This window comes from Megalops cyprinoides, chromosome 20 (genome assembly GCF_013368585.1).
Source record: "Megalops cyprinoides isolate fMegCyp1 chromosome 20, fMegCyp1.pri, whole genome shotgun sequence".
Taxonomy (NCBI): Eukaryota; Metazoa; Chordata; class Actinopteri; order Elopiformes; family Megalopidae; genus Megalops; species Megalops cyprinoides.
Genome location: NC_050602.1, coordinates 21,737,364 through 21,761,748, shown reverse-complemented (window position 1 = coordinate 21,761,748; position 24,385 = coordinate 21,737,364). Strand labels below are relative to the sequence as shown.

General features: G+C 39.1%; 1 long non-coding RNA gene across 1 annotated transcript in view; it reads right to left on the bottom strand.

Annotated features, from left to right (window-relative positions):
* LOC118796159 overlaps positions 1-19,507 on the bottom strand; it is a 53,196-nt gene extending 33,689 nt beyond the window's left edge. The window contains exon 1 of the long non-coding RNA XR_005005842.1: positions 18,907-19,507. This is a non-coding gene — a long non-coding RNA (uncharacterized LOC118796159). The remainder of the gene's footprint in view (positions 1-18,906) is intronic.
* Positions 19,508-24,385: the final 4,878 nt, after the last annotated feature.

The window sequence follows — 24,385 nt, the reverse complement described above, 5'->3', positions numbered from 1 at the left end:
TTTAAGCACGGCACGAAAGGGTATATTTTGAGTATGTCCACGCAAAGAACGTGAATAAAACTGTTTAAAGTTAATCAACTCAAGACTAAATAGCTAATTAAAGAGAACTGAACAGCACGTTGCGTTTAGCACAGTCTTAAAAAATAAAAACTAACCTTACAGTAAAACATACACCTTACGGTAACATTAACATTAAAGTAATTGTATACTTACAACACGAAATCAAATTCACGAATACATATAGAGTCCATTTTAACATCAAAATACAACCAAGGCTGTTACTAAGTTCCTTGTTTCAAAATGTTTTTAAATCGTTATTTGAGCTTTATGCCCCACTGTTTCTGAGTGTTGTCCTAAACACTCAACTCTTTTGTTCTTTAAGTTAATTTCTGACGCTATGATCCCCTTTACGATAGAAGAAATTAATGCATTTTAGAAAGAGACAGGGTGATACAGGAATGAAGAAAAACATTGGGATGTTTATTTAATATTTTGATGCTAAGGCCTAATGCATGACATAACGCTTTTGTCCGCCCATCCTTGCAGGGCTCATTACAATACTGTACTGCGAAAGATCGCAGTCCTACAATTCACATTATTAAAAAATAAATAAAAATAATGTACGGATAGATGATACAGGTCTATATAAAAATAAATATAAATAATGTCTGTAAATAAATGAAAATGTGTAATAATGACTCAGCTTCAAACAACAACAAACTACTTGTTCAAAAAAAAGTAGGCCCATTCATTTTTGAGGAAAAAAATCCTTAATATAATCGAGTAAAAAAAAAATTTGTCAAACACAATGAAAGTGTACTGATACAGTATTTCTATGGGAATTACTCAGTGGGGGGATTCGTTGGGACAGCATCTCATCAGAAATGCCCAGACCCGTTGTTTACTCTGAGCGGTCGCAGCTGTCCATCTCTCACTAACGTGGTAAGACAGCTAGCCGTCCTTATTTTAATTACATGCACACAATAACATTTTATAACCAAAGTCAAGCGTTTCGTCGCATAAACCCAATTAAAAACCGAGGCCGCCCCCAGTGCGTGAAAAAACGACAGATAATTTGACACGTATATGGGGGGGGGATCATCGATTTCATAAAATCACATTGCCAAATCATACCCCAAGGAACGAGTCTGGTATGATTTGGTCCTTTTAGCTTTCTGGACAATTAAAATCTGTGTGAATTATACAAAATATCAGCCCCCAAAAATATGTCCCTCTCTCTAGTATTTCCTTTTTAATACTCGAGTGTCACAGCCTGCACAGATACATTATTCACTCGCTTTGTTCAGTGTATTCTCCCTTTGGAGACTGCTGTTTGTGCTGTTAACAGGTCGCCATTAACGTTATTCCAGAGACAAAGTATTTTACATTAAACCGCACTTCTTTCATCCGCTGCACTAATAGAGAGGCTGCATGCTACACAGGTTTAAAAAAGCCACAATCGCACATCAAGCTTTCATTCTTTTATTTCGTTACACGGGTCAGAGGCGGTTGCTAAGCTACCAATGTCAGACTTCACAAGCTCAGACAAAAAATTAAATAGCTAGATATTCTTTATTACATAATATACTTTTTTCTTGCCGTTGACATTGACAGTTTGAATTTAGTGAAAAGCATCTAAAATATTACCTCACGTGCCTACTGTTAAAAATGTACTGTAGGCCTAAAAACGGTAATATTAACGGTTAAACAGAATCACTATGTCGTAATAAGTGGAATGGTTTACATTAAAACCTCGGGCCCCATTTTACGTGACATTAAATTTGTATACTATATTCCTGCTCTGTTCCGTGGTTTCTAATGGTTCGGTTCTGGAACGCGCGCAATGCTCGCTCACAGAGCGGGACAGGGCTAGAGGCCAGTCTAGGGGGTAGCAAGGATAAGGCTGTATATTAGTGCTTCTCAAACTTTAACGGGCCACACGCTCACCCCCATTTTTCCCACCTCGTTGAGCACAATTTCTAATATTTGTAAATCTGTGCTTGAGATAACAACAGCAATGCATTCCTACAGAGGTATTTAGGGGAGTGAATTCAGCTCAGTAGCTGTTTTTTATCATAAAACTAAAATAAAATAATGATGCAGCACAAGGCTTGTAAGTCCCAGAGATGCTGCATTAGCATCGGCTTGTAAGATGAATTAGCACTGGCTTGTAAAATGAAGTAACGTGGCTTTTAACTAACAAGTAATAGTAGTAGTGAGTAGCTGAAGTGGTTGACATGAGTGGAGGCAGACAGATTTGCCCATTGGCTGAGTTTTTCTAAGCACTCCTTTTGTTGTCATCTTGTCATCTTGGGCCTCCCTTTTGTATGATGCTGTCCTAACACAATGGACCATTCATGGAGCGCCATTAGCCACAGAATAAACAAGGATGTTTAAGTATTGTGCTCCTTTGTTTCAGTAATTAGGCCCCAGATTCATTCAAACCACAATGTGGTTACTACTTAACTTTGAGTGATAAATTGAAACAAGTGCTGTGTATCCATACACACACACACACAGACAGAAGGAGAGAGAGAGATGTTCAAAACATCATGAGCACAGAGGTCACATACTTTAATGAAAATATAATGCAAAGACTGATAAAAATGTAACCCCTTGTTAAATGGAAAACACAAAAGCGCATTGTACTTAGATTGAATCTGACCCTATGTATGGCACAGGTAGCCTGCCCAGCAACAACGGGTTATTTCAAAAAGCCATTACATTGCCCACACAAAAATGCAAGCCTGTGTTTCTACCCTATGCTGAGAATTCTCAGACTAATGAAACGGCACACTTGACAACTCACTTCAGCACAGTTCAATGCATGAATTATATGCATCTGCAGTGAAAACCAAGCATTCCACATGCAAACATTAAGGGGAGGACACCTTCCTTCCTACCTTAAGATGGGAGTTACAGTACACACACACACACTCATATATATATATATATATATATATATATATATATATATACACACACTCTTATGCCCCAGATGCAACCCCAACCTTGTCCAAACTCTCTACAACCCATCTAAATTCTGACACATCCTCTCTTCTTCCTGTCAAAGCCTGAGTACACTGTGAGCCATCGGTATGGCACGGACTACAGTAGGCAGGGATTACAGCAGGCTTCAAGCGCTTTAGGATCTCCATTTGAGACTTCATTTAGGGTACAGTCTGTAATAAGACTGGGGTTAGGCCTCTGCTCACTGTAACTGCAAACTGTTTTGTTTCCTTAACTTTGAGAAACAAAATTTTCAGGTCAGCTGTCTAGAGCAGTGGTAGGACTGACTAGAGGCCTATTTATGCGCTTATTATTCTTTTCTCAGTTTTTTTTTCTTTACATTAATTGTCCAGCAGGTGTTAGGATCACTCTATACAGATTCTCACAACAGAATATAGTTTTATGTGACATAGTGTGCTTTATCACACACAATGATGGCATTGCATCTGACCACAGAGCCTTACTACGGAATTCAACTTAACTGGCTGCGCAAGGCCAAGTGCTGAGCAATGCCTAGGGTTTGTCTGTCAGCACAGACATATAACCATGTTGGCACATAGCCATCCCAATCTCAAACAAGCCTCCGATTGCAGATCATTGCCAGTTAACCCTAGTTATAATGCATGCTCTCCTTAAACAATCTTTAAAGAAGCCTTTAGACTCATGTGGTATGCTTTTAAATGTACTCACCCTGTCTAATCTCAGTGTATAACACATGATCCTTAATATCCAAGACAAGCTGAAAGGTGGCTGGACTCAAAAGCAACCAAAGCACGGCCTGTATTGTGAGATCACATATCCCAGCGTTAGTCAGAGGCAGGCATATCTCCATAGGTTGATCAGATAAGGAGAGTGAGGAAGGTCCCACAGAGTGAGGTTCACCTCCACTGATCACTGACAAGAATATGACTGCATCAACAGTATGTTGCCAACAAGCAGGGATCTAGGCCCAAATTCAAACTAGCCACAGTGTGGACTGCTTGATTTCTATTTCAGTTTAATACAAACAGTACAGACTGCCGTAAAATCAGTTATTGAAGCCATTCACAAACATGTGAGAAACCAACTACTCTAATAAAAAACTAACACTTGCTTATAATTTTAGTCAAGGTTATGTAAATTATATTAAGGTTAGACTGAATCTGGATTTTGCTATGGGGATTCTCTTGTGAGCTAAGAAGCAATCACTATTATTGTTGCTTTTCTGATTTAATATTCCTGCATTACATCACTGAACTACAGGACTAATGGAGACAAATAATTTCACAATTCAGCTCTTTATCTCAGCCAGCAGGGTGGGAAATCTTGCAACCAGAAGGTTAACAGGTTGGAATTCCATTTGATCAGTTATCCAGATATTCATCCATTAAAGTATTTAACATATTGTTCTTGTGATCCCTTGTTTAATGTGATAGGTTTACACTTGTTAATCTATTAGTACAGTGCACAGTGCACAGTGCTTTTTGAGAATACGGTGGCTGAGAAACAATGTTGATAGAAAGTAGATACATGGTCACTGTGTGTCTGTGTACCAAAACACCTGAGATCACTCATATATATATATACACATAGTTCATCTTATACACATTCGTCCAAAATCAGATCCCTGCCATGACAAAAAAAATGCAAAATTGAGATGGATTTAAACAAGTTCCCCTGACAACACCTCCAATACTATGGTACAAGCATTGACCTATAATAGCCCTGCCTGCTATAGGCTGAGAGTGATGCAAGGAGACTAATCACCCTGATGCTGCAGTATTAAAATGCAGTATATATTCACATAAATTTTTGTAGAACTACATTTTGTTGATGGCAGCCCTTGATTCACCACGTGATTTCAGGATAATATTTGAAGAATGACACTTTTTAAACTCACCCCGAAAACCGTCTGAATGTGGCATCCCATCTTCACCCTATCTTTGTGTCCCCCCCGGCCTACCCACCCAACATTGCCAGGGATCATTTTCCAAAATGTCTGAAGTTCGCACATTCTTGAGAGACGTGCCGGCGACACACAGTCTTAAAAGTCCTTGTTGAGGCAGTGCCATTATCTCATTGCCAAGCAAACAGCTCTATAATCTGGTGAGAAGTAAAAGTACAAAAGCACTGAAATGCATCTGCATACCCAACAATCCAAAGATCTCTCGTGCCTGTGTGTGTGTGTGTGTGTGTCTTTGATGTCTTTGCAATTGCTAACATTCAATCTGCGATCCAAAGAAGCCAGTGCATACCAAGCGTACCTTGCCTGGCCCTAACACATCAACTCTTCAGTATATTTATTTTAATTCATAGACAGCAAGCAGTCTGTAATACATTTATATATAGATACATAGACAGGTAGATAGATAGACAGACAGATAGATAGATAGATAGAGATAGATAGATAGATAGATAGAGACAGATAGACAGACAGATAGATAGATAGACAGATAACATTTTGTTGTTTCTATGTGCAAATACGTGAATACCTCACTGTGTTGACATCTACGTTTGACTTCATTACACCAGCATGTGAAATGAGCTGTTTGTGTTGTGCCGCAGAACAACTAACACCTACGAAAACCAAGGCCGCAAAGGAATGAAAATAAACTGCTTCAAGACAATATGAAAATAAATATGCCTGTTTCCGTGTGAGTGGTCAAGGACCAATGCTAAAAACCAACATGGTGCAACGCAAGTGCCTGTGTTTAGTATAGCCAACACATTCACATAAAATCTGCACACACTAATTTCTAGCCCCTATATACATATATATATATATATATATATATATATATATATATATATATATATATATATATATATATATATATATATATATATATATACATACAACTGTGACATGCACCACAACTGATGTCATCATCACATCTTCATTGTATAAAAAATATAAATTGCTGTAATGTTGTTCTTACTTGAACTAGAACAGTTCTGTGATCATATTTCAATTTATCCTGCTGTCAACTTTTCACACAAGTCGTAAAGGGAAGAAAAGTAAGTATTTTTTCGGTCTTTTAAGCACCACCAACACCAAAACAGCCATCAGAGGTTACAGGAAGCAAAGGTAACGTTAATGCCGTTGGTATTTTCCATATTGCATGATATAGCACGCGCAAGAACTAATTCTGCTGCTTGCCAAAACACGTGACTCCTGAGCATGGACCAATCAGTCGAAACGTTCCTTTTAACCATTTGTACGCATCAACATTTCGTATAGCAATAGCGCAATTATAACAATTATATAACGTATAGCTATACTGAAAATGCACATTTACACGCTGTGCAAAAGCAATGTCTCGCAAAACACTCATGTGCATTCCATAAGGCCCCTGTATCGAGATATTCACACATTCCTCCTTACTGTATCGCGTATTTACATAGCGGTTTGAATGAAGACTGCCTGCCTCCGGTTGAAACGGTTTCAAATTTGACCTGTTTTCCACTCGTCTTTTGACAGGCATTCCGGGCCATATATCCGGATTGCCAGCAGCTCGTATTCCGTTAGAAAAACCCTCTCGCCCACAGGATTCTCTTTATCGGCATTTGTTGGCGCCCGAAACGGACACTGCCTCTCGCATCTTCCAGCGTCCCTCAACCCTTTCCCCCCTTCCCCGCTTCCTTGAATCTCCGCGCGCCGGTGGCGGTTCCCGAAGTCCTCAGAATTAGTTTATACATTCGGTTCTCTAGCTTTATGATATCACATAAACTCATACAGCTAGATAACCAAAGAGAAAAACTAACCCACGTCTCTTAAAGGGACCGCCGCGCGTCGGATGCTGCCTCTGTTGTGGTCACATGGAGCCATTACACTCGGTTCGTGCGGTTGCTGTGCGAGCCCACACACACTATAGTGTCAGACTCGATTACAGGGCCTAGGTTATTTGCCTGCGCGCATGAATCTGTTAATTTTGGATTCATTTGTGCCACATTGTTAAATCATCAATGGCGCATTCATGATACAACGATGACTGTTCACGTACATACTGCTAAATGATTCTTAAATGCCAGCAATAAGTTTTAATCGCGCACACACACACACACACACACACACACACACACACACACACACACACACACACACACACAGGGAGAGCGAAGGAGAGGAAGAGAAAGAGAGAATTGAGTATAAAGAGTATACAGGGGTACAACGTGGCTTTGAAGTTGGACCTGTCACTGTCATAACTTAAGTGTGTTTCATGAATTATACCGTCCAAAGGTCATTCGTAAATACACAAGTCTTGTCCTCCAACAAGACTATCCATATCAACCGCAACCTCCATTTAAAATCTACCTTTAAATTCAAGAATACGGTATTTTGTCCTCCACTCGTCAACTTGTGTAAACGAGGCCAAAGTACATCCAGCTGTACCGATGGGTCGACAAAAGAGCGGAGACACGGATTTGAGTGGTGGGAATGAAAGCAAGAAAATGAGGTTCAACATGTCCTTTTGATAGAGCCCACACGCTTTAGATGTAATATCCAGATGCACTACAGCAACAGTATTTTTTAAATGTCAGTGCCAATCGACCCATTCAGGGAGACCACAAACTGACGCGAATGTTGAGTAAATAATTAAATAACTAGATGACAGGGACATTCAACCGTTAATATACTACCTTTGGTGAAGTTCGAGGGATTACTATGAAATATCAATCTGCCACAGACCCAGTCGGTTTACTGGGCAAAAAAAAAAAAAATTCAAAGACTCCATAAAGGCTAATCGTGAAAGTCCCCACAGATTACGATCTGTAAATTTAACGCGTAAAACAAGGGATCACAACAAAATACTTAATAGGATATTTTTACCACAGATCAAAATAACAACAGCTTTGCGAGGGACTCAAACACTGTCTACCCATATCTGTGTGTTACGAAGATGTCACAACATTCGATACTCTTGGAAACCTTTTGAACAAAACAGCCACGTATCAGCTCTAAGACACCGCGTTAAAAAGTCATCACCACTCCAAAACAACATCGAATGACTGAATTACTTCTGTTCTGAAACATCTAGCAATTGGCATTAAGCTATTTTGAGAAAGATGCATAATAGTTTACTCACATCGACAGATCAGCGACCGATCCTCCTAAACAATGATGCAGTTTTATTGGTCCAGCTTTTAAAAACTCGTCTCCAGTGGGTCCGAAAACTTCTGTAATGACCACACATCCAGTACTGACCATCAACATTTGAGACAGCAAAATAGGCAGATAAAGAAGTCCTTTTTCAGACCCTGCTCTGTACCGGCGCACATAGGTTTACGCCGACGACGATAAAAGCGCCATGGATCTGTATAAACGCACGCAATCTGTCCAAAACGCTGGCAGACAAGCCCCCCCCCCCCCCTTCCCCCGCCCGTCATATGCTTGCTCGCTGTCTCTCTCTCTCACTCTCTCTCTCACACACACACGCACACTCACACACAAACACACTCTCGCGCGCATAAGGTCTTGTAGCGCATTGGCTTGGCTGGAAGGCCATCCACGACATATTGTTTAGCTGCCAGGAGAGAATACTCAACGCCCAGGCAGACGCCGGGACCTCAGAGAAGACAAAAAGAGAGGCACCGGTCTAGCAACTGGACATCGGGGCCGCGGGGGGCTGCGACAGACTCCCACGGGCACTGGGGGTCACTTAGCCATTGGAACCGTGATGTCACAGACATTAGACATGCCTATTGATACACATGGGCGAGCAAACGTGGACACTCGCGTCTGCGACTGAGCACTAAGCATATCTCCAGATTCAAGGGCAGTTCAAATGTTTCTACCGATTCACGAGCCATGGAAATCCACATCAAGCACGTGGTCTTCCTTTGCTATGGCTTGGAAAGAAAAAAATATATTTAATTATCTTGCCAGGACATCTTTTTTTTTTAAATACATATTTCAAAAGTGGAGTATATAACATTACGCGTATCGTAATAGATGTAACATTGGCAAAATTAATTTAGATTGACATGAGGTAACTGAAATCTGACTAATTGGGCTGCATACAAGTGGAAAGTGGGCTGCTTATCACTCTTCTGTTGAGCTTCTGACTTTGCAATAACTGTACAATTCTACATGGTTATTTTCAGGAGATGGATATTGAAAGACACACCAGGCATAGGCCATTGCAATATGCACATTGCGATAGCTAGATATACCAAATAAAATCACAGTTACTCGCACATTTTTTTTTTCAGTTGTAATTTGAAAACTCGAGACACTGAAAACGAAGAAATAATTTCGAGATATACACTCCGACTTTAACAATACGCCAGTGCGATCTAGGTCACACGGAGTATTTATGCTATTATGAGCTAGAACTGGCTGCAGAATCAGGAATAAAACGTTGTCAGCAATTTATAGAGGATCCTATCTTACCCAAAGCTTCAGCTTCCAACCATGCATGCGGCTGAAACAGACATCATTACACTAAAGCTTAGGGGGAGGTTTAAACGTGAGAACAGTTTCACGTGCGGCCAAGTGGTACGTCTAAATAAATATTGCCTTCGAAATACAAATGGACCCTATAACTGCCTCAGTTCGAGCTCAGATCTGGCTGAGGTCCCGGTTTCTTCCTACGTCACAATACATGTCAGGTCTTCAATGTTTTGGGCATGAGGTGGGCCTCTATATTAAGATGTCTAATCGTCATTTAGGTTACGTCTTTTTAAGTATTTACGCTGGTTTGTGTGTCACTGTAGTGGTATATTATAAATCACAAATAAGGCAGATGCCAGATACGAAGAGGAACAAAATAGGCGTCAAATGATTTAATGCGTATTTGTGTTGAAATTCATAGTATATCCCATTACTAATGCAGTTAGAGCCAATGGCATCAGCTATGTGAGGTCACCTGACTTAATAAAGTCTGGATTTTACCCGCCAGGAAGATCATTTTCAAAACGCAATGGCATGGCGGCCACATATGTGATCATATTAATATGATCATGACCCTACTGTCTAAAGAAAATTAATGTGTAAGAATTATTACCGACTTGACTAACAATTAGCCCTACTAAATGTGCTATTATTTTTCTGGAAAATCGAGCCTCTCTCATTTCCAAATTATTTTCAAACCACGTGAATGTTTATTATTTCCAGTGTATGCTGTATAATTGGAATTTTCACACTGTGAACTTGAAAATGTACATATTTCAGTTACTCAGAAATTGATAAGGAGACAGTATGTGAGACACTGTGCATTCCGCGTGTGATGTACGTTCTCCCAGTTTGATGAATATTTCCATGTAAATACACACTTCTGTGTGATGTGTCAACTAGATCTGTCAACAGCGTCTCATAACACTCAGGAATTACAACTAATTGTGTTTAAACAGTTTGTGAAATCTAGAGACCAAGTATTGGCCGTACGGTAAATATGCACAAATATACACAATGGGCTTAACACTAATATATCAAAGTATGTAGTATTAAATATAGATTGAGAATATTAGTGTGTATACAAACACACACACACACACGCACGCACGCACGCACACACACACACACACATTTAGCCTTAAGTAAGAATGACACGCTTACACAAAAGTACAATTACACATATATACACAACAGAGTTTACATATACATTCACACACACATACACACACAAGGAGGGAGAAGATGATAAAACCACACAAATGTTACGGTTGGTTGTTGCTAACAACCCCAGCATGCTGCTTTACTCGTTGTTTGTCCTAGATAAATCCCCATTTTACATTCAAACATGGAATCTTCCAAACATGGAAGCTCTCATGTATTAAACAAAACGGCTCCTACAAACCGGAATGAACCATTTCCAAGACAGGTAAATAATATATTTCCATGGTGTCATATTTTCTTTTTGATTGTATCTTTTAAATGTGTCTATTTAATTGTGATTGTAATGAATTTAATCTGTTACAATTGTAAAATAAAACCTACTAGTTTTAATTTCAATATTTAAGCCAGCACCAGCCCGAGCTGCCTTTTCAACATATGAGTAAAATAAGAAAACATCTAAATTATTATACGTCAGGCCACGAAACCTCACAGAATTTGAGAACTTATTTTCAATGCTGAAAAAATGTTTGCTAATTATAAAACTACAATGAACTGTTGTTCGAAGGTTCTACATGTATCCGGAAACGGATGTATATAAACACGCAGACACCAGTGAATGAACAGTACTCATATAAGTGATAATTGGAGGTGTAATTAGATTTATTCCGCATTTCAGTGCCTTCAGAATAAAGACAGTAAAAAAGTGCATTCAAAAGACAATTAATTCCCCTAAACTCGATGCACATGCAGGTAGATGACTATTGATAATAATAACAACGTCTTGCATTACAAGGCATAGACTCTAGCTACAGTGCAGGTGTTTTAACAACTGATGAGTATATTGCTGCCTAATAGGTACTCTGATCATTAAAATGCAATTTCAGTTGGATTTATTGAAGCTTTACCCCCCCCCCCCCCCCCCCCCCCCCAAACACTACCCGATTTAAAAATTCCTTCAAATAATTATCAGATGTTTTACAAAGTAAAATAGATACTGCTGTTGTATGGGGATAATACAATACCAGTCAGTTAAAATGCACTTTTCTCTAAATAATATCCGATCCGAATATCGATTGTCCAAAGGTATAATTTGTTATATGCTGGTTTTGTAATTCAGTTGGATCAACAAAATGCTTCCGTTGAGGTTATAGACTTGAATTATACATGTATTACTATTTCCAGTCAATTTTTTCATGCACTTTGTTAAGCGTGCAGTTTTTTTTTTTTTTTTTTTTTTACTGTCGAAGTGCATCATGTATTTGTCTTTTGCAAGAAACATGGCCTATTTATCAAGTAATCCTGAATTTTTTTTCAACAGGCTAATTTCACTTATTTTTTCCGGTTTTGTTACAGATTAAGGCACCTTTTGTACTGTGGAACTGCATGTGTGAAGCTAACGGAAGGCAAAGTCAGAACATATTCCTGTTTTGTAGACCCTAACCATGTGGCCATGAAAAAAAGAATATAGGTTACAAAATAAACAGGTCTGAAGGACTGCTTTATTAGAGTAATATAGAAAGAAATACGACCTGTTACTTTTTTGGTAACAGGAAATCAGCGTGTGCAAAAAAGATTCTTTAAAATTATAATCATGACCTCTGAACTTAATGTAAACTAAACTGAAAATATATGGAAAGGTGATTTTAGCATTTCTGTTTGGACTATAACGAGACCGGCCTGGACTGTGATATGTGATATGGTGTTTGTATGTACCAGTATTCGTGTGTGTGTGTCTGTGTGTATTATTGGGGGCTGAGAGTGGTAACATTAAAAGAAACGACTACTATATTTGGAAATGTCTTCAGTAACGCATTAGCTGGTACATGTTTTATTATTATTTCAGAAGCTGCTGGGTGAAAGTTTTAATTTCATTACGGATTCTGTGAACACCTCAATTCTTTTCGGCAAGACGAAAATTGTTTCTGTTAATGTAAAGGACTGTATAACCAACAGCTATGTAATTTTCTAGTTTGATAATGTACATTGCACAACTTAAAACGGTGTTTTATTATTATTATTATTATTATTATTATTACTATTATTATTATTATTATTATTGTCGTTGCCTTTGTAAAATGCATTTCCTGTCGTACATTTTCATAAGAGGATGAGACTGAGGATCTCTCGTCGTGGCATCGACATTACGATACGGTACCGCTTTCGTTTTCCTAATTATTCTGCCAGGATATCAGCAAGTTACCGAAAATGTCCATATGGTACTTTTTACAAACGCCTGTCAACCAGTGCTTGCAAAGCTTCACTCCTAAAATGCCCAATACACCGTCAATCAATAAGAACCTACTCTCGTTCGTACTCGTACAGGACCGGAAAACGTTCGGCCAGCCAATGAGGAATCAAGCGCCCTGACAACAATTAGCTTAGAAGTTTTCATTGGTCGACGAGGGAGATTTCATCAGTACTTGCTAAGTGTTGATGAATCAGTAGGCAATGTCAGTTCAATCAATATGCTATGCGCACGGTATGCCAAACACATGGTTTTACTATTTTATATTCTCTCTCACACTCACGCACACACACACACACACACAGTTATTTTTATTTCGGTGTACGAAATATTAAACATGTCGGGCATGGAAAATAAAGCCAAAATGACGCAATATTTCCTCATCAAACATGCGATGAACGCCTAACAATTACCGAAAAGTCACAACGTTTGACAGGTAACTGTAAATATTACAGATTGTCATCATCCTCTTTCACATTATAACTACAATTACTACTGTGCTAATGGAAATTAAAGTACTACAATCAGTAGAACTACTATTGGTAATACTATTACTAATAGTCATAATAGTAATAGTAACACTAATCATTACTAATACAATAACTAGTACTACTAAAAAAATACACACCACGCCTTCTATGGTCTTATACATGTGTAATATTTTCATAAACCCGTTTAGATCAACAGGAATTCAAACGCATTACACAGACAGCCTGCAGTAACAGACTTCCTCTAAAGCTCCAATTCCTGCTCACTTCCTCTAAAGCTCAAATTAAATATTTTACTGGATTTATACTCACGTAATAAAACTCATTTCACTTATGACAACTTGCTTTCATATTAAACGCTGCAACATGAAGGCATCACGTGCGCTAGGACTGGTCACGTGGATATGTTTTCCGAATTCATAGAGATGGTGAGATGCGTTATCGTTTAAATGTAATAAATTAACTACTAAAATACTCAGAAAGAATTAATTCGAACCCTTGGCCATTTCTAAATCTCTCTCTCCTTTTAAATCTCGACACCACAAAACGCCTTAAGTTTCGGATGCCTTCTTTTAAGAAAAAAACAACTGTTTTTTTAATTTTAAAAGATATAGCTTAACATGTTACAACAAGGTAGTAATGCTGTGTATATGTGCTTACTAAATGCACATATCGTGTGTGTGTGTGTGTGTGTGTGTGTGTGTGTGTGTGTTTGGGTGGGTGGGTGGGTGGTGTGTGTGTGTGGGTCTCCATAAAAACACACATAATACATCCATGGATAAAGTAAATGTCATCGTAGCCCAACCAAGCAATCTAAATATTATACTTATATCCAACGATTTATTGGCATCTTCCTTCCATTTTCAGTCCAGTTCAAAACAACGATCGCGAGAGCTGTCAGCGGCTGACATCATGATTGGAACTTATCACAAGTTAAATGAAGTAATTGTATAGGCTACTAGCCAGTAATCTCCTTGGAACCACTCTCTCTGACTACACTTCCTGTTTGGACACCGAAATGACAGTTCTGACAACGCGGGGCTGATGGACTACTCCAAACATCTATCGCTTCATTCCTGTTAATAGGAGACCGTCTGGAACCCTGCCGCGGAATGCCTAATCTATCTTCTTTCAGAGAAATATGAAATATGAAACTCGCGAGACGGTTTGGATTCCTTTTGCCAAAACAAACCTTTCGCGGCAGCTTACTGGTTTCAGGAATGAGAAGTATTAATATAAACAGAGCCGGCACGCTTATTTGCTATGTTCCACGAAAATGTGTTGAGATGACATCAACCGATTGCGAGAGATTTATTCCTTACAGTAGGCTATACCAAGTTTAGATATGCATGCTTCAGCTCAGCACCTTATGCTAACATGTCACGGAGTGCGTATGCATTTTACCGTTGGACACCTGCAGTGATAGGCGCATTTTCTCTTCTGTAGAGCAGGGGTTACCTGCACCTCCGAGCCCGCGATCTTAGCATTGGCAGGAACTCCAAGAATCCAAATGTTTTTGCGATCTAAAATGACGCTTCATTCATTCTTTAAATGTATCCCGCTTCGAACGGCAGAGACAAACACGGCCTGAATCCTAATTTCATATTCCTATATTAACAATTCGGAATTTTTCCTTTACATTCCGGCCCAACTGGAACTACTACATTTTCAGTGATAGATTCACAGTGTTTACACTCTTAACCGTATTGCCTTTTATGAAGAAATATAGAATTTAACGTGGTTATTATAATCATTATTGGTTTAAGTGTTCCGAAAATGTCATGAAACATCGTGATGCTGGATAACGCGCCACTTCCATCAAAATTAATTCCGACATATGCGGTTGGCTGTTGAAACAAAAACCTAAACAACGCAAATATAAAAAAAAAATAATGTAAAGGTCTGTATAGGCCAACCATGGAAAGGCAGTCTCTCTTCTCTAATTGAGGCCCGCGCCATAATAATACTGGAAGTTACAATACGTTCGCCTGTGTGGCCCTGTCCACGGTGCTGAAAGACCATTGGGTTCTTTGTGTATTATTCGCATTTTGATGCATTTCCAGTCTTTATGTAGGCGAGGTTGTTGCTGACAGAAAACAGAGAGGATATGTGTAGTACGTTATTGCAGCTCTCCACATGTGTCTTAGTCACTCATCCAGTGATACTGCACAGCCCTCTGTGATAACAATGAGAAAATGAAGCTAAAAGCGTGTATAACTTCAAGGGAAAGTTTGAATCACATAACTGCTTGTTCTAGCAGCAGAGCGCACGGCTCTTCTTCCGTCTCTAACATTTGTCATGTCTCTTGAGGATTTACATTTTAGGACCAAATGTTTCAAAATTGTTTAAAAACGGCAGGGACGATAACTATGAAGGCAAATATTGACAGAAAGACTGTGTGTGTGCGTGTGTGTGTGTGTGTGTGTGTGTGTGTGTGTGTGTGTGTGTGTGAGAGAGAGAGAGAGAGAGAGAGAGAGAGAGAGAGAGAGAAAGATGGTGTGCAAAAATACCCTCATATACCCTGATATATCAGCGACTGGTTGCATTAATGTTTGGAAGTTAACTGGCACTAAAAGCTGGGAGAAGTAGATGCGATCTAATGCAACAGCCAGTATCTACCTTCACACACCGATAAAAAATGTTTATCGTACAAGTACACCTTTACAAAACATCTCCACAGATCAGACGTGCTATATGACATGCACATAGATCACAGGGGTGTCTGAATGTCGAAAATGCCTCCATAAACGGGTCACATTATAACAGGTGTTCTTACATTAGCAAAATAAAAATGGTTTTACAATTGTTACATAGTAATTCATAAACAATTGTATAAATACACACTACCTCCATCTGAACTGTTTAATGCGTTATTTTTAATTTCACTAAATGAAGAAAGCTGTATTTATTAATATACTTGGCCATAAACCATCTCTAAAGTTATTGGTATTTTTGATTGGCCTATGAAGTATGCGGCCCTTAGGGCACGAATTTAACTTTGGTTGTAACAGGCCATAAAATCCCAATAAAACACAGACAAAATGCTTATAAACAACATTTTACAGGCATGATATCATGTAGCTGCCCGGGTAGGATGAATCTGCAAAAACAGAAAAACCGTGAAACGAAAAGAAAAAATACCACCAAAATACAGTGTGCACACTTAGTTCCATCATAGAAATCACATAATTTTTGCCGATATTATAATCTATTGAAATCAAATGAGCAGTCTAACATAAATAAGAAGAAGGCGGCTTGGCCAATTAAATTGTTGCTATAGCTATGAAAAATATTTTATGACGTGGGCACGTTCACGCGAGCACAACCCTTTAGAAATCAAAGGATGGAGTGATGTCACCACACGTGATGAGTATAAATGAAACCCAGTAATATTCAGAATCGGTCAGGCGCACGAGGTCCTCCAACAATAACTGAACAAAGCCACCGAATCAGAAATTTGTGCTCGAAACTGAAATATCGGCTACGAATCTGACTGTAGATTTATTTGGACCAGAATTTCTTTGGGAACGTGCAGTCCATTTTCCTGTTTCCTTTATTCTATCACTAATTTAGAGGAAATTATATCAAGATTATTTAGAAAACTCCAACAGTGGAATACTGAGAGGATATCAAAATGCAATGAACAGAGCAATCCTAAAACAAAGTTACGTATGCGAACAGTTGAAATCACTATTCTAGCCAGAGAAACATTGAGGCCTGTGCGAAATTTTCAGCATATTGTATATCACTTAACCTACTTCTGGTTGCCTGAAGAGCTTCCATTCTAATCATACTCCACGCGGGCAGTATATCAAACATGACAAGCGGACAAGAACAGACAAAACCCACTAAAACCGCTGTACAGGAAACACTCAACACAGGTTAATACAGCTAACAGTTTTACATCTTTCGTACAAAACAGCGTTCTTCTTGTAGCACCTGTTGCTTATAAAACATGTGTAATAGCCATACTAAGTTTGACATTAAAAACTGCTGTTACGGCGTCGTGACAAGCAAGCAGGAAAAAGTGCTCTCATCCGTACAGTTTCGTTGCCACGTGTCCACAACAAGATTCACATTACTGAAAAATCATTTAAAAAGTTAATATCTCAAGTTTTCCCTGTATTTTACACGGCGGGCGTTTCAAACAATGAGGTTAATACATTTAGTCCGTTTCAGAACAACATTCCATCATAAAACATTAAAATATTGTTACAACATGCATTAGTTAGCTGAACATGCACCAATTCACGAAGCGACAATATTTAGACAATATTAATTTCGTGTTGCAGATTTTCTTGGCTTTTAAAAACTACATTCAATTGTACAAAATTGGACGGAAAATTGAACAGTGGTGAACAAACGCAGACTCGCGCAAAATGTATAGGTAAACCTTTTAACTGCATAGCAACACATTTCAGAATTGGAAAAGTGATTAACTTAATAAACATATCAACATGGCAAAAACCCTTCAGTCAACAGTGAAAATCTTCAGAATAATTTTCTTCTTACACTGAATCGGAACACACACACGCGCGCGCGAAACACACACACACACACACACACACACACCGTTTCACTGCTGATTTTGTCTGCTGATATTTATATTGTACACTTACCTAACTGTAATGTGTAGTGATTCTTCAAGACAAACATAAAATAGAACAAACTTAGTTCCCACAACCTGCAGGAAAATTGAGGCATTGGGGACAAACATCACTTCGGAGAGGATCTATTAAAGCCGGTATATTTTAATATAAATATATGTTTACTATATTAAAAGTCTCGCACATTGAGATATGTTTTACAACGGACTGATAAATTCATTTACGCACCTTACTTAATTCTTAGCTGGCAATGAAAAGGTTTATTTAACGGTGAAAAAAAAAAAGAAATTCTTCTCTGCGTTGCCAAGATCCTCTCCTTTTCCATTGTTACCAACTCCAATAGAAGCCCGATTAATTAATTTCACACTGTAGCCCGGGAGAAGATTTTCCCACAAACAAGTGACCGAGAAAAATTTTGCCCCAAAGAAAGAAGTCAACATCAAGTTCAACAACGTGCGCGCGCTCATTAGCATAACAATGACGTCTGGGAACACAGAAGTCTTCTTAACAAGAGGGTCTGGCGTCGAGGCACTACTTCCCAGACCCCGCAACATTTTCCCAGGCTCCTACAACAATCGCACAACTGTTTGCTTTAAACGCCAGCGCCGGGGCCACGAAGTTCGCCCCGTGATTTAAGGGACTGCATAAAGGAAGATTGGGCGCACTATTCACACCGCACATTGCTAATATTCTCAGCTAACCACATTTGATTTCAACAATAATAATAATAATAATAATAATAATAATAATAATCTGTGCACTTAAACTACATTAATATACATAATTACACGTACACGATTATATTTCTCAAAAACAGTGGGCAACAGTGCAGTTAACTTTAATTAAAGTTAAAAGATGAGTTACTAAGGCCCACACATATGTAAATCCATAATTTCTAACAGGAGTAGATATAGAACTACATCAGTATGGATGAAAATAACTACCTTCATGATTTAGCAGACAAGATTCTGAAGAAGTTAAGAAATGCCATCAGCAGTAATCGTTGAGCTGAATACTTACATGTAAAGGGCCTTTCGACATAATCCAAATTAAAGATAGGTCCCCATTTCAATACGCATTGGGTGGTTTGTTTCAATACGCGGAAAATGACACTGAACTTCTGCAATCACAAGTTCAAAAGCGAATTTCAAATAGAGTATGAAGTCCAGGGACGGAAAGGAAAAACAAATAAAAAACATAAAACGTCTTTCACTCGTTACTTTGTAGGAAAGCAAATTCTGTTTTGTGAGTCCAGCCTATCCAGTGCAATTTATTTCAAACACAGCGATTACTTGTGCTTGACTGGCCCGAGACAGATAGAGTTGTGAGCCACGAGGCTCGTCCGAATTCTGTTAGCATCCAGCCCCACGTCCAATTTTCTCACCGCCTCGGAGTGAATCTGTTGAAGTCCGTTGTTAGTCCCCTCCATTCGCCCTGCTGCCGCGAACGTGTGCAGAAACCCAAACAGAGTAGCTCCCCTAATTCATAGTCCATTGTGAATTGCCGTCTTTTGTTCCAACTCTGCGTGAAGGTTTTCCCCCTTTCTTTTCTTTTTTAAGTTACGTAGGGTATTTTTTCTGAACCGTTTTGGTAGGCAAGGCGTACGCGCAGCCGAGGTGAGAAAGAGAGAGAGGGAGAGGGAGGGAGAGAGAGAGAGGGGGGGGGGGGGGGAGAGAGTGACGGCATAGAGCGAGGGACCTATTAAATCTGCAAAGGCGAAAATGTGCCCCTTTTTGCAGAAAAAACAACGTGAAAAACACGTAAGCGTTCATGCGTTAAGTGAGAAGTCGGTACTCCAAACCCTCGCCGTTACCATGTTGCGACCATTGTAACACCAAATGCATAGCCCCTTTAGTTATTTTTAACTAGGCATGCACACTTAAAATCTATTTAGCCAGATATTCTTCATTAAACACAAGAAAATGTCGCATGATACACTCCGACCCCTTCGTCTCCAAATGTTTCGGGTTAACTTTTGTCTCCTCTTAACGTAGGTACCTGGTTTGACAAGCTTCATGGCACCGTTCCAGAGGCTCGTGATGGAATTATTCATGCCCAGTGTGGCACTGGTGCTAGAATGAAAAGAGACCGGAATACGCAGCTTCCGTCAGATCTGAAGCCTAGCTACCACGCCGCGTGCACTGCTCTTTCAAGCTACGGAGTCATGGCGAACGCACACATAAAATAAAAATAAACACGATGGTATTGCATACGCTTGTTATTCTATCACACAGAATCATAATGCGGTCCAAACCGCGGCGCAGGAAGGAGGAGACGGGATGTGAGTGACATTGACAGGGAGATAGAGGATAGAATTGCTCTCTCTCCTCTATGAAAAATAAAGGCAAAACCGAGAGCCACCGGAAGGTGCTTGGAAACCATTCAGACGCTTCTGTGCTCGAGAGAACGGCAAGACGGGTGCTGAAACTCGGTTTTGGGTCACGTTGCTATGCGTGGGGTTAAACAGATACGTCTCCGTTTGTTTCCATCGCTTAATCTTGCGTAGATTGGAATATACTCTCATTGAATCACGTCTCCAAACAATACGTTCCCTTGCTGTATGTCTGGATACAAAATGAAGGCGCCGCTTGTAGATTCCGGGGTTCGGTCGGAAGATGTAAAAATAGTATTCACCCAAGCTCTCCATATTTTACTACGTGAGTGATTGCGTCCTGACGTCAGGGACCGCGATAGGTTAACCTGATTCATATTTTAATATCGTTTTAAAAGGATTTTGCTTTAAGGCCCATCTGTTTACTGCGTTGTAGTGATGAATACGTAAAACCGACACAATCCACTTGGAATTTTCTCAAGTATGAAATAAAACTTCCATTTAATAACATAATTTGTCTCTATTATTTTATCAAGTAATTTATCGATTAAGATCTGCATGAGTTAAGAATTTTCCAGTGTGCTCTAAGTTAAAAAGGAAACGTTGCTGGTTTCGTCTTAACATGATGTGACTATAGTCTGTTGCGTGTTGAATTTATTACTATTGCATTACATGTCATACTGCATCCTTTTAAGGACATTGGACGATGTTATCAAAGACTCCTTCATTTTCTAAAAAATAAAGCAGATTATGTTTTGCACCGGAAACAGAAGGCTATCTTTGTATTTTGTGTGTATTTGTATATGTTAGATGTTAAATGTCCGCTCTTCCGCTGTGTCTTACACGCCTTTTAATCGGTTACTTCATGTTCTCCGTTAAAATAGTGCCTTCTGCACTAATACGAGGGAAGTTTCTTATATTCTGCAGCGGTGACTGAGTGCATGTGTGTGTGTGTGTGTAGAGACAATTTCAGTGTGTTTCTTGCTTTAAATGAATATAGGTATCAAACTCTCTCTTCAGCAAAAGCTAACAACATGCAGGTAGTGCAACACATGGTTTCATGTAAGAAAAAGGACACCACACACGCTTAAACAGTACAAACGAATTCGTTCCTGGTCATACATTTTATTATGCTTAAGATGAAGGAATGTGTAACATTATTGACCTAACTGTCTTAAGTTATACATTAGGCATAAACCATGTACTGATACCCAAGCAATTTTAAGCAGGGCAAATTTTGTCGACAAATACACGCCTAGTATGGCGCTACTTATATGCTTTCAAGAAAAGGATAAGAGATTGCGTATCCTTTGCTTTAATTTGAGTACATACGCAGTAGCTTTTCAATGGGAAAAATACTGTAGTCGAAAACTACTGTAGGTTTTTAAATAATGACAAAAGCTAAACATAATTCTGTTTTATGTCATCCTGTTTCAAGGTAAAACGCGACAAACATAAATATATAACGAACCATAAAATGCCAAACATCTCGTAGCCTCGGTGTCATATTGCTGAAAAAGCACAAGGCAAGTATAAGACAAACAGGGAAATATATTAGTATATTTGAACGGTGGGTTCAAGGCCGTGTTGGATATATCTAGAATGTATATAGAATTTCTAGAATAATTTAGTATTCAAAGGCGTTTGAATTGTATACATAATAATTTCTGCAGGAGAAATAAATGGCTCAATATGCCATTGAAAACCAAACCACTTTTCCAAGCACTTAGCGTTATATAGCTCCTGAACAGCGCTTGACAGAAATATTTACATAGCCGTGGCGTAGCGCGAATATTCACTGTGTGTATGACAAAATAATATTGTATTTGGAATGACTCTCAGTGCTGAACAGGTATGGGGTATGCCCTGCCATCCTGTAACTTGGCGAATGCATGGCACACCCGGCACCCAAATGATAACGGTCCATGGATATCATATATGTTCTGACAACGGGCATTTTTCAAACTGCAGTGTTGTCCAGGGTGCGCGCGGAAGTAAATACTATATGATTAAAAGAGCGGCCCGTCCAGGACTCTTGTAAAACTATCACCGAACACAAGTTCCAGTGTGCCCAAACGGCTGCGCTCGAACCAGATTAATTCTCTGTCATATTCACTGTCTTTGCTGTAATCCCAATTCGGCCGCGTCACTAGGCTCAACGTTGGCATGTGCCCAACGGGGGCTGTGATGAACCACTGGACTGTGGCCAGAGAATTATCCAGACAATATAGCCGAAAAAGGGCGCATATACTCTTCGGCCGACTTTGCAGGTTGCATTAGTGAAATGAAACCACCATAAGTAAGGGATTTGGAAATGGGTTGTGGGTGCCGAATGTGATGAAGACATAATAAAATGTAGACATTTTAGGAATGAGTTGGATTTATGAATGGCCGTTGTGCTGAGATTAGCACTCTAATATTCATGCCTGCATGCTGCAACATTATTATTATTATTATTAGGCTTATTATTATTATGGATTATGATCATCCTTAACACATACATTTAAGAAATAAATACAAAACATGTTTAATCTGGGTACAGTTGATTTATGATGGATTCGAAGGAATAAAACGCTAGGGAGAAAGAATATTCGCGTGGGTGGGTAGTTAGGGCAGTATTTTTCAACAAAGCAGACTTTTAAAGTGTCACAGTGTAATGTTGAATATTTCAGGTAGGATCTTGCTTATTCGTCAGTCTGTGTTAAGATTTTTCAAATGGTGTTCCTGAGCTGGTAAGGACACATCACTCGATACAACAGCATGTTTTGGTCCAGAGCATATACGTCGCATTCTACCACATTACTTGTCTTTGATGTCGAGGTAGTCAGTTCTAGATTCTTGCAATTAGATTGACAATTGCCACATTCATTTCCGCGCTATCCTGGTTATCTAGTCATCACAGGATACAAAAGTAAAATTAACAGAACGAAGAAAGGCTTCTATAATTTTCCCAGTGGTGTATTTAATGTTTTAGGGTTATATTTTAAGGATCAAGGGACGCACGGTTTGCCTCCTGCATGCAATGAGTAAATAAGCAGAAATATATCACTGGACACACTTCATTTAAAACCAAAATTAAATCAACCATTATCAGTGTATTAAAACATTCAACTTTTGTGTCCTTGCTAATTTTCACTGCCAGATAATATTATTGGTATGCATTCGTCAAAAACAATGAGCGATGTGACAACTCTCCAGCTCTTCTAATCTAAACGAACAATTAGATTTTCTGAGGCAAATATTCTGTTAAATTAAAGGTATTGGAGAAGTTTGGAAGGAATAGGTCACGAGGTCATATTAACCTGATGCTTTCGGACACCTACAAATTCTGTCCCAGGGTTGGTGTGAGAGACAAAAAAAATTCCTCGAGTCTAATTGAACAGCCACAACATAAATAGTTCCCCTCTCATTTCTTCTCATTATTTGTTATCAGTCTATCAGTATTATAATGAACCATAATCACCACTGTTGTCTATGATAGGAAATTACACGTAATGGACGAAACAATTGTGACCAATGGAAAAAAAAAGAATCAAGCGTGAGTGGTGAATACACTACTACTGAGGAGTAGGGGAACGTTTGTAATCACTACTGTTTTGTAATTTAGCATTGTGTGATATGTTCATGAGTCTACGTCATAGTTTACAGCAAAAACAGAAAGGTTGTTTCGTGAAACTGCACTAATGAAGTGGTGTAAACACGCGCGCAGTGGGGGGGGGGGGGGGGGGGGGCGTATCTGGGACAGTGCAGCTGCAAAGCACAGTACAGAAACAGCGACACACGTCGGATGAAAGAAAAAAGGATTATGTGGGAAACCATGTGTGTTTTAAGATGTGATGTTAGGCGCCGTAATGTTAGAATCTTCCATACTTTTCGGACGAGTAACCCCACAAAGAGACATTCTTTATGAAGCTCAGCGTGGACCTCTCTTTGCCAATATTTAACGTGGCTACTGTATAGATTACAGGTTAAAGTTGTGAAGGTCGAACAGGCATGTCGAAATAATTCCTTAAAACCATTTGTGCAGGACTATGTGCGCGTAATAGGTCTGTTAAATACTCTTTGTCATAAAGGATGCAGTTCCAAAGCACTGGACATAATATTTTATGATTTTTCCTTGTTGGGCATAACAGTTACAATCACAACTACACAATCCTACAAATCAAA